Source organism: Drosophila ananassae, chromosome 2R (assembly GCF_017639315.1).
Source record: "Drosophila ananassae strain 14024-0371.13 chromosome 2R, ASM1763931v2, whole genome shotgun sequence".
Classification (NCBI taxonomy): domain Eukaryota; kingdom Metazoa; phylum Arthropoda; class Insecta; order Diptera; family Drosophilidae; genus Drosophila; species Drosophila ananassae.
Genome location: NC_057928.1, coordinates 14,743,234 through 14,755,790, shown reverse-complemented (window position 1 = coordinate 14,755,790; position 12,557 = coordinate 14,743,234). Strand labels below are relative to the sequence as shown.

At 42.4% G+C, this 12,557-nt stretch overlaps 1 long non-coding RNA gene and 1 other non-coding gene across 2 annotated transcripts; one reads left to right on the top strand and one right to left on the bottom strand.

Moving 5' to 3' along the window:
* Nucleotides 1-299: 299 nt before the first annotated feature.
* Nucleotides 300-9,372, top strand: LOC116655898. Its single transcript, XR_004310994.2, has 3 exons — nt 300-795; nt 8,885-8,993; nt 9,096-9,372. It is a non-coding gene; the product is annotated as an uncharacterized LOC116655898 (long non-coding RNA).
* A 2,853-nt stretch (nt 9,373-12,225) lies between these two features.
* On the bottom strand, nt 12,226-12,348 carry Trnal-caa. Its single transcript has 2 exons — nt 12,311-12,348; nt 12,226-12,270 (listed from the first exon to the last, which is right to left on the bottom strand). It is a non-coding gene; the product is annotated as a tRNA-Leu (tRNA).
* Nucleotides 12,349-12,557: the final 209 nt, after the last annotated feature.

Here is a 12,557-nt window from a genome sequence, read left to right as displayed (position 1 = left end):
TTATTTTCTACTGTTCCATGTTAAATGATTTCAATTAAAAATATAATCTTGCCTCATCTCCCCCTTTCATATCTTTTTTAATTAAATTATTTCGAGTGTAGACAGTGTCCTCCCCACCCCTTACCCCCAGGCGGCGATTAATCATGAAAATTCACACAGAAAATATCCATTAGATGCGAATTAAGACATAATTGAGAGTGCAAGCCTCGTACACGTATCAAGGACCTGCACCACTGAAGGCGGCCGGAAGGGGGTTGGGTGGCGATTTGCGATTTTCACGGGGGTTGCTTTGCCTTCGAGTGGCAGGAGTGCCAGGAGTGGCAGCAGTGCAGTGGCATAAATGCGAGAGCCTGCCTCAAGTGTCTGCGACATATTTATTATCCATGTTCTGGAACAAAAAATGATTATGCCTCGAATATGGCATGCCCCCGGGCGGAAGAATTAAACTGGCATTGTTGGGCGAGCGGATTGGAAAGGATTCAAGAGTCGGTGCGGCAGCGTTGGCTTTAATTACAGTTTGAGTGGCACTGGAGTGCCTGTGATATGTTGGCTTTCTCGAAAACTTCTTGGCCACAAGGGATGATGCATTTTTCTAATCACATCGCCAAACAATTCAAAACGACAAGCTTTCAGAAAACAATGTCTATTGTTCCTCTGACTTCCCTTACCTATTCAGAAATATTTAAAAATTTTCATAAAAATGTCAAGTATTTGTCAGAAATGTTCGAAATCTTTGAAGTTCTTTGGCAAATGTGAAAAATAATCTTATTGGGTGTTGGCTGAAGCTGAAGCCAGGTAAGTTGCCCACCTGTTGGAATACCTCCTCCTCCCGATGCACATTCTCCTCCCACAATGCCACCAAAAAAAGTGCACAAGTGCCAATGCTATCATGCGACAGCTACAAGAATTTGGTAAAAAATGAAACAAATATGAAAATGTGGAAAAACAAACAGTCTCTGTGTGCTGTGTGCTGTGTGCTGGGCAAGAAGGCAATGGCCCAACAAGTGAGCCAAACAAGTGTTATATGACAGGTCTCTCCGACATCCAACTGTGATTTTTGGATTTTTTCCAGAGTCAGTCTTTTTGTTTGGCCACAAAAAGCTTCGCCTGTTTGTTGCTTGTAATTTGGAATGTAAGTTTTGTATGTTAATTTGATTTCGGTGTCAAATTGGATTTTTTTCGGTCTTTTGTGTGTTATTTCCATTTTTTACGGCCCGCATTTAAAACGTCAAGAGTGGAGTCCCATTGTGGTTGCTGGGCTTGCTGGGCTGCCTGCCTGCTGCCGGTTGTATGCTATATTGTGGTAAATGCTATATAGCAATTTGATCCCCCCTCGATGTCAATCTGGGGGCGCACACTTATGTCTTTATTGACATCGCCGCAACATAACATAAATAATTTATTGCATCCAGACATTGAGCAATTTGTAAATGGCCAAAAGAAATCTTGAATCTCGGTATGCACACGGCAACCTCAAAGATACAAATCCGTATCCATACATACTCATGTGTGTGCTCGTTACTGATTTGCATTTATCAAGTGCATTTCAGGTAAATGAAATTAAACGACTCGTGGAGGGGGAAAAAAACTAAATAGTAGAGCAAAGCTCAAAGCTTCGTTTAAGGACCCTTCGTTTAATTGATGCACTTCAATAAGAGCGTATTTAATTGAGTAAGGATTGAAGGACCAACCTGTATGTGCGATTGTTTGTGTCTACTTCGGTCTATTCGGTGAGGATTCCTTTATTCATTCCGCAAATAATGCATTTAATCGATGTAAATATTTGCCTCTAAAATATGCACAGCCATCTCGTTTCTTTAACCAGCCAAGTACAAGGGTTATGTTTGTTGAATTGAATATGCAACTTCATTGTTGGGGAAACTAATTGGACACATCATACTACTACTATATTATTTATAAAATCATGATTTTTGATACAGAAACACATGTATCAATGTATTACTATCGGATAAGCTTATACACGTGCCCTTGACTGGAACGAACCTTCTCGCAATCCCATCCAGAAATCTATTCCTCCCGATCTTTCACCTCGTTCACCTAGTTTCGGATCTGGCATAATCAATTATTGCCAATGGACAGGCAAAAAACAAAGTCATTTATTATGCTGGCCAAAAAAATTTGTCACTATTCTGCACTGGTTTTGTTTGCTCGCTCGAGCCCGGCTCGGTTCTGTTGCTTATCAGTCCAGAACCGAGTTTGGGGCCATAATTAATTTGGCCAAACAACAAAGGCAGGAACAGCTACAACAGCCAGCACCAGATATATATATATTAGTATAAACGCTGCTCCAAACAATGGCCAACAAATTGATTAATGACAGCGTATTAAACAATAATCGAGATAGGCCTCCGGTCAGATCAGGGAGGAGGAGCTTCCCTCGATATCTGATGGTGTAACCCATCCAGTAACTTTGTGCGCCCACGCAGAAACAATTTTTTTCGAAAAACAAAAAAAAAGAGTGTTTTTATCAACGTTTGGCGTGGCTGCTAAAAACAATTCATTTAAATAATATCTGAACCACTTTGTCGGAAACCAACGACAACGAGAACAGGAGAAAACAAATCATTTTTCATATCCTTCTTGGCAAATTAATAATGAGTAATTAATATTTTTTGGGGCATGGCTTGTATGAAGGGCTTTTGGTTAAGCTGATTACCCAAATCATAAGACTGGGGATGAGTTATTGAGATGTTTTTGGGAAAAAGGTTCTACCACGGAGTACATTTTTCAATTGGGCTCCAAGCAATGGGTCAAAACGAGTGATTTAAAAAGAAAACTATTTCTCCCCCAACGTAACAAACACAACATAACGTAACGCAACGCTTAACGTAATAGCTTTCATGTTTGCTTAGTAACCCACATCAATTCTAATCGCCTGTAGCCATAACTAGCACCACCTCCACCGCCCCCACTGCATCACGCCCTCTAACACGCAGAGAAGCTATCTCCAGTCCTGCACCCTCTCTCCTCCTAAAACTCCAAGCCCCACACACACACACCCACCCTGCACAACAAGGCGAACGATTTATGGCATGCTTTCACATACTTTCACCTGGGGAATATTCTCCTGTGGCTGCTGAACGGATCCTGCCCCACGACTCCCTCTCTCCTATTCTTTCTGCTCGATGGGGAAAATATAGTGCAGAGACCGCCCTGTCCAGGTAGTTTATGGGAGCGTATTAATTTTGGCATTGAAATGGAGCTCAAATGCATTCACAATTGTTTTAATGTCGAGTGGCTTTCGTTGCCATTACGGTGAGGGCTTGACCAAGAGTGGCAATTTATTTGGATTTTCGAATAGGTGGCAGGGAAAAGTGCAAACAGCGAAGGTAAATTAGACGGAAGGTAAGCAGTCCTTGTATACTCAAAGTTTTCAACCTTTATTCAGGGAATGTTCTTAAACAATCTATATTATAATCTTAGCCTATTATCATAAATAATATAGATATATATAATATAACATAAGACATATAACATATAACAGAGACGTTCTACCAATATTTTCATGTTCGTATTGGAAAAAGGAGCATATCTTCAATAATAATCGGCAGATCCATTAATGTCATACCTTCCCTATCTTAGAACTTCGAGTAGAATCATTCTCAATCAAAACCTGGCAACAAAATGTTGGACCCATTTTTCGATATTTTTCAAAGGGGTAACATCATGATTTTGGCCAAAAATTGGGTCAAATTTTGTTCATTTGAATTTTCCAATCTTTTGATGCAGTTCGAAGCGCATTAGAGTTCTGATTGTAGAATGGTATTCCGTTTACTGATCGGTTGAGAAATAGTTAAGATATACAACAAGCAGTGATTGAAAAGTTCCGATTTTGGCCAAGTTAAAAAGTATCTGAAACGTGAGACCAATTTTTGTATTTTCGTAATGGAAAAATGTGTATAACTCGGCTAATACTCGGGAGATCGTTAAATGTTATACCTTCCCGATCTAAGAACTTAGAGTAGAATCATTCTTAATCAAAAACTGGCAACAAAATTTTGGACCCATGTTTCGATATTTTTCAAAGGGGTAACATCATGATTTTGGCCAAATATTAATATATATTTTTTTGTTCGATTATTCTAATGTTTTGACGCAGATTGAACCGTTTTAGAGCTCTGATTCATAAATGGTATTCCGATTTCTGATCGGTTTAATAATATTTACGATATTCATTGAACAGTGCATGAAAAATTAGGATTTCGGTTAATGAAAAAAATTTCAAAAACGATGGTAAAATTGTATCAGGTTTCCCAAAAAAAATATATATATCTCGGCTAATGTTTGTCAGATCTAGAATTTTTATACCTTTCCAATCGTACTTTACAATCCACTACTAAGCTCACAGAATACATATTAGATATATCCCCTTTAGAATTTCCACAGACAATGATTTACATTTTAAAGAGATTTCCTAAATTCGTAAGCCTTTAAAACATTAAGAAAATAATGAGTAATAAAGATCCTTAAATTTTAAACAACAATGTTCTCTCTGTTTAAAACGAAACACCTGCTGCCCAAAAAAGTTTTCGATTCTCAAGTTGTACGCAACTTTTATGGGAATTCTGGGCTTGGTACTGGGTCTGCGTCGATTGCATTCCATATGGATTAGCTGGAAAAACCTGACAATCTTTATGCTTTTGTCATTAGCAAGCATCTTTTTTTACGGCAGCATTATACAGTTACAAAGTAATATCTGACTTCAGCACACCACCCACCCAACACACCCACACCTCAGAACCCCCGGCAGAGAAAACTTTCCCATGTGAAACTATTAGGAATAAAAAATTGCAGTTACTATTCAAACTTTAATTTCTAAATCATAACTTTTTTCTGTTCTAGTTTTGCCGAGAGTTGGTAGTTGGCTTGGGTTGGGTTATGAAGGCAAGAGTTGGGACGCTGGGGAAGCTGTTAACAGATTGGAAGACCCATCACGGGTGGACTGAGGTGCCTGGGTGTCTGCCCTCATCCCGCAAACAAGATGAATATTTTCCCAGAGATGCTCGGCAAAACTCTTCGACTTTTAGTAACTTACAACGTAGTGATTCTCCAAAGAAAGGGAAAGCTTATATACACTATTAAGGTTTAGGGTTTTAAATAAAAGAAAGTCGAAAGAGTAAGAAGAGACTGGCATCTTTATGAAAAGGGATTCTACTTCAATAATCTAATAATTCTTCCATATATAAGTCTCTATTTTCCTCTATCTTTAAAGTGTAAGTTGCATTCGACTTTGTGGGAATCTTTAACTTTCCATTCTAAGTAAATTTTCTGTTTTATTATATTTGGGTCAAAGTTTTTAATAGTTTGCCATGCACTAGCTGAAGCATCCCAGGACGTACCTCTTCGGAAAAAGCACTGAAGCCGGACTGCAACCTTTGCTGACCCACTGAAGGCACGTGTTTGCACGGAGACCTTCACCTCCCTACCTCTGGCCCACTGCCTCGTCCAATTTGGCCGGATAATGGAAAAGATTTGTTTATAAGAAATTTAAATGTTTGCCCGGCATCCGCTTCAAGTCTGTGTCAGAGGCTGAGCCAATATATAATTCCATTCTGGCCAGATTTTTTTACTCACCTACATGGCAAATCAATTACATAGAAATGGGCCAAAAATCTTAATTTTGGGCTGAGAGTCCTTCTCTAGCTAGCTTCGTTGGCTTCTCTAATTGCAGTGGAACCGCACGAAATGTCAACGCTTTTGGCATATTTCTCTTGGCCTGGCTGGCTCGCCGCAGGCACCTGCCACTCCCCCGTCCCTGGGTCCCCAATCTCTGGGTCTAACCTAGAAAAGGAGGCAAAAAAGCTCAGTTGGCCAGAGTCTTTTTGGCCACGTACTCCATTCAGGTTTCTTTTTTGGATTTGTTTGTGAAAGGCACCGAAAAAACCTAAAAATAAAAGACCAAGTGGATGTCGCTTAGAGATTAGTTACACTTGTGCTCCATTTAAATGGCAAAGCGACTAAATTATGCCAAGTTCTTTTTTTTTATGGCTGTGGCATTTTGTTTTTGGGAAAGTGAAAGACCAAGAGTACACAAAATAATTGCAATCAAAGCCGCCCTTTCGCTGGGTGAATGTCGCTCGATCTAAGCCTGGCCCGGCGAAAGTTGGCCTGCACCGGATTTTTCTACTTTCATCATGGGTGGGTCAGTCGATCGATGGGACATTAAGGCGAATTTTTAACGGGGTTCATTGGAAAAGGAACTTTATGGGGAGACTTTACTATATAGTGAAAAATATTCAAAGAATAATTGATTTGACTTTATGGATGAGTTTGGTTAGACTTTTCCCGTGTCCCCAGAGCCAACTAATTTTATTTATAGTGGATCTAACCAGACAAGCTCTTTGGGCTTGGCCGCAGCTCTATAGTTTCCTACTCGCCCATGCTTCATTGACATATCTGCATATTTATCCATTGTCTTCACTCGCATCGCCATCCGGGGCAGGAATTATCGACAGATATTGGTAATCTCGGTGCACACGTGCGTTCAGCCGGATTCACATCAAAGCCCCGATGAGAAATGCTGCTAATAGCAACCGTTTCATAAACTTTTGATGTGAGGAGCCGGAGACCTTTTTCTGTGTCGAATCTTTTTTGCTTCTTGTTTTATCTTAAAGCTGAAACTCATTAAAATACCAAAAGTAACGAAACGAAATCAAAAAGATAAACCCGCACGCCAGAAGTAGAACCCAAGCCCAAGTGCGGACCTGGTTCTTCCTGGAAGTCGGGGTGATACAGCATCGAGAGGCGCAAAAAAAGCTCCCACAGAGGCACATTTTTGTCTGAAGGAATGTCACTTCTCGTGACTGCTACCCCCTCTGACTGGCTTCCCACCTACTTCCACCGATTCTTTTCCATACAATCCCCACTCCCACCACCTCCCGGTGGCATTGATTACACCGAGGCAGAGCCGCGGAATGGCAAACAAATTATTACAAGTGCAGTTGGGAAATATGTGGCAGTCACTTATCAACATAATCAACAACAAATACCTGGACACGCCTGAGTGCAGTTGCCAAGTTGGCGGTTCGCCTTTGTAAAGGAAGCCTATTGACAGCAGGTTCTTCTCTGTATAGTCGACCTGGAGGATACCCAACGATTTCTTGAGATTATCTACGACTTATAGCTATATCCTCATTCATTTTATTGCTGATTCAAAGAAGACTCTAGACTCTAGACTTCCCTCTTATAGGGTATAGCAAATGGAACCTCAAGAGGTCCGGTTTAGGGTCCCAAACGAAACCCAAGAGGTAGCCCGGATGACAGTGGACTAGACGAAGACATCGCCGATTCAGAAATACCGACAGTTGTTGAAAAAAAAAATTATAAAAAAAAGGCACAGACTGTGGGGTCTGAACCTTTTTCTAAACCAATCCAGAAGTAAGTTGTCGCTGGGGCTGGGCCTCTCAGATTGGGAACTTTTCAGCTCGAATCGTAGAATTGCGAAAGGGAGAGATTGGATGGGGAGCTCTGGCTCCCATCCTGTGCCCGTTCCACGGCCGGTCTGTCAAATGTTTTAGCTTAATGATGGCATTGATGGATGGATCACACGTAAGCGACAGTCATTTGGTAATTTATCTCGGGCCAGTTCAAATTAATAGACTCGGAAGCTCCATGGCAGCTCGGTGGCAGCGCTTCTCTTTCAAGCGCCTTTGATTTCACGATTTTTATCTCACATTAGAAATTATGTGCAATTTTTTGTTTTGTCAAATTACATAAATTTATGAGCTCGCCACTTTCGACATTTTGACTGTGAGAGTCTGGCTAATTAAGGCAGCTGCCTCTGGTTTTATGTGAGTGGCAGTCTGCACTTTCCCAGTTGCAGTTTCAAGCTCGATTAAGTCTTTAATTAGACGCAGTTTAGTAAATTGGTTGACTGCCTTTCCAGCCATATGCAGATTGAGCAGCAGGAAGGGACTCTCCTCTCGTCCGATTATTCCATGTCATGTGCACTTGTCCGATGGTGGTGGTGGGTCGGTGACCTTTCGGCGATGTAAGTAGATAAAGTTTGGGTCCGGGATGGGTGTGGCAGGGGAGAAATGATTAGGGACTAGAGTACATACATGCTTTCCACTTTTCAAGCACTTTTAGGTTGCTTCCTTTTCCAAGACATGAAACAATTGCAGAACATCCAGTTCTCCCAGCTGCCTTGCCAGCTTCCATTTGGGCCACGAAAATTCCTCCCAGCTCTTTCAATATTTAACCCAAAAATATTTGCACAAACGGCGAACAGAAATACAAAACATTCTGCTACTCTTTGTCTGTGCAACAAAACTCGCAGAAATAGAGCGCGGCGCGGAACATGTGAAAAAATTCGCGCTGACACTGACAAGTCGTGTGAAGCACACCTGCAAGAGTCAAGCGCCGAGCGACGGATTTTGGATTTCTAGAGACCGCAAACCGAAAAACCAGATCGCCCCGGGCCTTCACGGAGGGGGGGCTATGGGAGGTCTGGTCTGTCGGAGAATGTTTGTTGGGGGGCTGGAGGCGAGGCATGGCATTGCATTCGGTGCACCTCCGAAACATGTTGCAAAATGCTGCTCAGCTGTGCGTCGTGGCCTTAAAACGAGTGCAACACATTGGCCTCCTTTGACTCTGGCTGTTGCAGGTCCCCCCTCGGACCACCTTCTTGGCATAACGCCAAGCTGGCCGACTTGAAAAAGTGAGAGGGGGCGGGCAGGAGGCTGGAGCATTTGGGGATACAACGAAGAAACTAGTTTCAGAAACGAATTATTGGATACTCTGATCGGCTTGGAGATAAGGGTTTAGATTTCACGAATATGTGAGCTATCATTTCTTAATTATTATATTTTACTTTTAACAATAATTAATTATAATAATTTTGTTATATTATTCCCCCGTTTAGCTGTTGGACCCCGTGGATGGTGTACTCACTCCTGGCAAATGGAAAAAACAAATGTTACACCGCTTGATTTTCTTGCCGGGGGCCTTTCGCTACTTGAGCACACACACGCGTAAGTGGAACGAGGGTGGTTGGGGCACCTCACCATCCACCTGCCCCTCATCCACCCCCTCCTCCACCTTTTTAAACATTACCCTTCGCCTGACCGCCGCAGGAGAAGCCATTGTCCTTAGAGATGCGGAGCGTGCACAACAAGAATCGCCAGACAGACGCTGGGAAAAGAAACATGAAGAGAGATGGTAATAGACAGGGACTTGGACTTGATTGCAACAATGTTGCACTCTCAAGATGCGCCAGGTATTTGGCTAAGGCGATAATGTGACAAGGATAACGAGGCACTCGGACCAGGGAGTCCATCACTGGGGAAAATGATCTTAGGAATTCTCTTTACGAAATATAAAGCTTTTAAAAGGTTTTTAAAAAGCATTAGATATCTAATACATATTTAATAAACACATATACTAATGTATAGTTAAGTATTATTTTTTATATTTTTCTCCAGGTGCAGAGCTCTGAAGGACAGAGGTGGAGTTTGGGGTTGTCATCTATCTGGTGTCTTTGGACTCGAGGTGCGTAATGCGCTCATTACGTGCTGGCATCAACATCGCATCCACATGCCACACCAGTGGCTCAGACCCATTGCAATTTTCCCCCACCGCCCTCCACCGCGCTTCGGCTCCACTCCGTTCCTTTAATTTCGGTTTTTGGGCTTTGTCCCACCTGCAACACGGCAATATCATGCCAATTGCATGCCTTTCCCATTGCCGCCTCCTTTGAAAGTACGGCCCAGGACTTTCGAGGGGGGGACCTAGTCCGACGTGGAGTCACCCAGTCAGCAGCTAATTAGAGAACCGCCTTTTGTGCCGGGTGATAAGGCAAAAATGGGATGTGGAGGCGAGATTGCGGGCTGGCTTTGATTCATTCCACTGGCAAGGGGAATGGCTCAGTTGTGATGGCTAATTGATGGAATTGCCAGTGATTTGAAGATCGATGGAATGGGCTGGGAAACCAGTAACCTGGCTGCTAATGCCAGTTGGATTAAAGGCTAAGATTAGTTGGGAAGGTATTTGAAATATTTGGATTTTCAAAAGGTTTTTATTCAAGTTCGTGTAGTAACAGATACTGTCTCTTAAGTTATCCCACAAGCTCTTACTTCATCTTCTCCATAAACCCTCCTTATTATCCCTAGAATCCTGCCAAAAGTTCAACAACCCAAACCGCAGCAACTACAATTCAGTTGAGTAAAGTTCTAGACCAGATTGTAGCATCAAGAGCAAAAGCGGCCACGACTATCCACTATCCAGCGCATCAAAATTAATGATGCAGTAAAAACCGCTAAATACCCCGAAATGCAAGAGGGCAATCCCTCAGCCCTCTAGCCACACCCCGTAGTCTATATCCCACCCCCTCATGCCACCGGCACGGGGCAGGTGTTTCGGTGCTTTGGACACGTATGACGATGTCCGAATGTCCACATGTCCGGGGGCAAGTGATGGAAGCGGAACAAAAGGCTTGTGGTCTGGTGTGTTGTTGCCGCCGCCGGTTATATTGGTTATGGCCGGTGCTGTACTGCGGTGTCCGTCAATGCAAGTCCATATGTCAGGCGACTTAACAGCAACAACGGCAACGGGCCGAAATCAATTTTCCTGCTCAGTTAACCAAGCAGGAACAAGAGCTGCCATTTAAAACGGATTTGTAACACAAAAAAATTATTTACGCCACAGAGAAGCCAACTACAGGTGGCTGGGACTAGGCCCATCAAGGGCCTAACTACATACCCTTCCTAAGAGATTGTTTGAAGAGATATTTAACTTAATTGTTTCTATAGGTGTGTAAGAATTCTACAAAAATGACTCTTTATTTTTCGAAACATTCTTAAAGTCTAACCAACCCTTCGAAAGGGTATCGAGGCCAATTCGAAGCAGGAAACTATCCAGCTTTAAAGAGATAGAACGCGTAGGCGATGCTGGAGATGTAGATTACACGAATGAAAAGCCGGGAAGAAGCTGGCTAAGAGAACCTGCCCCAGAAGTGGTGGGACGAGGTAACAAACGTCGAACTGGAGGAAGTGGGCTAACTCAATTGGTCTCTTGGCAAACGCATTATGGGTCACCAAGCCGCACGGCCATTGTCAGTCTCTGGCTTTGTCACTTTCCTTTTAGCCATCCCTGCTCCCAGCTCCTAGCCTTCTCCCCCACTCTCTGCCCCAGCTTTATCGCCATTTCCCTTTGGCCAAACTGTGGCGGGGGAGTGGGAAAACAAGTGCATTTCAAGATTGACATGCCACGCGCGTTTGGACCCCCGTTTCCGACTCGAGGAAGGCGGTGAAGCGCACAGGGGGCGTGGCACGCACCATTGTCGCTTGGCTTAGTTTAGAAAACTTGTCAGACCCCGAGGAGGAGAGGAGGGGACATCAGTACTTTTTCCAATCCCCCCGTACACTTTTATTTTTAAAATGGGATTTCGAGTATCTTGTTTTCTGCGGAGATTGAATTCTTAAATATTTTATGGTGATTACTTTATAAATAAATCATTTTTTAAAGCTAAAAACTATTGTTTAATATTTGATATTTTTTTCTGTGCACCTTTCTTTGTCCCTGAAGCTGTGTAATTGAAATTACGTGACACTTTGCATATGCACTGGATTTAAATCGAGTTTCCAGTTGGCCATCAAACTGAATGTGGGCGGCGATGCTGGGGAGTGAGTTGTTGGCTCAGTGGCAGCAGCCTATTGTGGCACGTGTGGCTTAGAGGTCTGTGGCTAGAAGAATGCAACAAACTTCCATATACACATACCACACAGTATAGACAACAGCTTGGATCTAAAACAAGTGCATTTCACGAGGGGGAAAACCCAAGGAACGTGTTGGAAAAACTATTGGGCAGGAAATAAAAAGGACCCCTAATTGGTAGTAAGCCTGGGATATAAATAAAATGGAAAACTAAACATGAAATTCAAATGAATGTTTATGAGAGCCTTACAATAGCAGCTGCACTTAATTAGGCTGGAATAGAGCGGTGATTATTGTCAAATAGTTTATTTAATTTTGATTTTAACAAAGAATATATATTGTTTTCTGTCACAATTGCCTAAACCATTAAATCAACAAACTAATAAGTTAAAAAAACAATTTATGAATGCCTTGTGTTGTCAATTGTTTGTTGATTTTAAATTTGTTCAAATAGCTGTTATGCGAAACCCGAACAATGTACAAACATAGTTTAGATTTTATCACGCCTGTAATTATATGTGATGGCAAACAAAAAATTAAATAAAAAAAGTTTGTCAGAAGTGGGATTCGAACCCACGCCCTCAGAGAGGACCAGAACGCTCATTCGAACCCTTCATTTCGGGGCAAGAGTTTAGCTCTTGAGTCTGGCGCCTTAGACCGCTCGGCCATCCTGACATGCTCGCTGCCAGCGGCAATGTTATCACTTCAGGCCGTAAGCTATTTATAGAACATCCATTAGATAAGCAACCGAAAAAGAGAAAACATTGCTGGGGGAGGACGTACTCGGTAAAGTAAAACAAACTGACATTCACAAACGAGGTGACAAAAGCTGGGGGAACAGTATATGCCCCCGTATTGCCGGCTGGTTGCTATGCGGTTAAGTG